We start from the raw sequence: 2886 nt of genomic DNA, 5'->3' as shown, positions 1-2886 counted from the left end.
ACTCCGTCACCCCGGCAACCGCCGGCTGATTGACAGCTGCCGCTGCCCGCCCGGGATTCCCCCCCTCTCCGTCAGATTGATTGACAGCTCGGGAGGAGGTCGCCCCGGCAACCCGCGCCGGCTCAGCTACAGAGCGCGCGCTCTTTGCATTGTGCCAATGTGCAAGAACCCAGCCAAGGTCTGGATGCAGAATTGAAACATTGCAATGTTAATAAAGGACCTGCATTTATCTGACGCCTTAAGGGGTTGGAGGGCAGGGGTTATGAGCAGCACAGTGGTTAGCACTGCTGCCTCACAGTGGCAGGGACCCCGGTTCGATTTCCGGCTTGGGTCACTGTCTGCGCAGAGTTTGCACATTCTCCCCGTGTCTGCGTGGGTTTCCTCTGGGTGCTCCGGTTTCCTCCCACAGTCTGAAAGACGTGCTGGTTAGGTGCATTGGCCGTGCTAAATTCTCCCTCAGTGTACCCGAACAGGCACCGGAATGTGGCGACTAGGGGAATTTCACAGTAACTTCATTGCAGTGTTAATGTGAGCCTTGTGACACTAATAAATAAACTTAGTTGCATGAATTAGAAAATCAAAATTAAAGGTAGGAATGCAGGTTAGCTGATTGTTCGCAGGAAATAAAAGGAAGGAACAAAACTTGTGAATGTCTTTTGCAACGAGGATTTATACAGGAGTGGGGAAATTTGATGATCGAACAAACTTAAAGGCCGTCGTGTCTGAACGCGCTCGGAACAAAGTTAACAAGTTAACAGCGCAAATAGTTTTAAAGTTTATTTATTAGTGTCACAAGTAGTCTTACATTAACGCTGCAAGGAAGTTACTGTGAAAATCCCCTAGTTGCCACACTCCGGCGCCTGTTTGGGTACACTGAGGGAGAATTTAGCACGGCCAATGCACCCTAACCAGCACATCTTTCAGACTGTGGGAGGAAACCGGGGCACCCGGAGGAAACCCATGGGGAGAAGGTGCAGACTCCACACAGACAGTGACCCAAGTCGGGAATCGAACCCGGGTCCCTGGGGCTGTGAGGCAGCAGTGCTAATCACTGGGGGGGGGTGTTTGCAGAAAATAAAAGGATGGGACAGAACGCACAAACGATTTTGCGATGAGAAGTTATGCAAGAGTGGGGAAGTTTGATGATGGAACAAACTTAAATTCTTTGGCCAGAATTCTACCACCCCGCCCGCCACGGAATGGGAGGGGGCGAGGGGCGGACAACAGGAATGTCTGTTGACCTCGGGCCGGATTTTCCCATCCCGCTCAAGCAAGACCGTAAAATCCTGCCCTTTGTGTCCGAATGCACAAAGCACTCAGAACAAAATGAACAAGTTGAGAGCGCAAACAGAGACAGAGGGGTCTGATTTGGTGGCGATGACTGAGACACGGTTACAAGGAGACCAGGTCTGGGAATTGAAAATCCAAGGGTACTCAGTATTTCGGAGGGAAAGACAGAAAGGAAGAGGAGATGGTGTAGCTTTGCGAGCGAAGGAAGGGATCGGTGTGGTAAGTGAGAAAGATATAAGCACTCGATCAAGATGTGGAATCAGTCTGGGTAAAAATGAGAAATAGCAAAAGAAAGAAGTCCCTGGTGGGGGTAATCTTTGGGTCCCCAGACAGTGGTTCCGCAGTGGGGCATAGTATAAACCAGGAAATAGTAGGGGCTTGTAGGAAAGTTATGGCAATAAGCATGGGGGATTATAATATGCACATATACTGAATTAATCAAATTGGCAAGTGTAGCTTCATGGGAGAGTTCATTGAATGTATTAGAGATTATTTCATGGAGCAATATGTTGTGGAACCAACCAGAGAGCGGGCTATTCATGGATTTGGTATTGTGTAATGATCAGAGGTTAATTAATGACCTCAGAGTTAAGGATCCTCTGGGGAAGAGTGATCATATTAATTATAAAATTCAAAATTCAGCTTGAGGGTGAGAAATTGGAATCTCACATTCTGGAATTAAACAAAGGTAATTACATTGGCATGAGGACAACTTGGCCCCAGTGGGCTGGGCAGGAAGGCTGAAAGGTAGGACAGTTGATGAGCAGTGGCAGTTGGTTAAGGCGATATTCAATTCCACCCAACTAAAATATATTCCAGAGAGGAAGAAAGGTTGTAAGAGGGAAAATAAACCATACATGGCTAAGTAAGGAAGTTAAAGACAACATAAAGACAAAAACTAAGGCATACGATATCGCAAAGGCCATTGGCAGATTGCGAAACTTTTAAAGATCAACAAAGGGTTACTAAAAGAGTACTAAAAAGGGCAAAAGTAAATTATGAAAGAAAGCGAGCATAAAATATAAAGAAAGGACGGCAGAAGCTTCTAAAGGAAAGAAAAGGGAAGAGAGTAGCTAAAATAAATGTTGGTCCCTTGGAAGATGAGACCAGGGAGGTATTAGTGGAGAACACCGAAATGGTGGAGATAATATATCAATATTTTGCCTCAATTTTCAACATGGAGGACACTATTTAATGTGAATAAGTGTCAGGTTATCCATTTTGGTCAGAAAAATGGAAAGGCAATTTATTATCTAAATGGAGAGAGACTTTGGGGTGCTTCAGTGCAGAGGGATCTGGGTATCCTTGTGCATGAATCACAGAAAACTGTATGCAGGTAGAGCAGGTAATAAGGAAAGCAAATGGAAGTTTAGCATTTATAGCTAAAGGAATAGAGTATAAAAGTGAGGAAGTGTTGCTGCAACTTTACAAGGCATTGGTGAGGCCGCACCTGGAGCACCGTGTACAGATTTGGTCCCCTTATTTGAGTAAGGATGTAGTGGCAGTAGAGGCCATTCACAGGAAGTTCACCAGATTAATTCCAGAGATGAGGGGTTTGTTTTATGAAGAAAGATTGAGCAGATTAGGCCTATACTT

Source organism: Mustelus asterias, chromosome 11 (assembly GCF_964213995.1).
Source record: "Mustelus asterias chromosome 11, sMusAst1.hap1.1, whole genome shotgun sequence".
Classification (NCBI taxonomy): domain Eukaryota; kingdom Metazoa; phylum Chordata; class Chondrichthyes; order Carcharhiniformes; family Triakidae; genus Mustelus; species Mustelus asterias.
The sequence above is the reverse complement of the archived record's forward strand: the minus strand, read 5'-3'. Positions refer to the sequence as shown.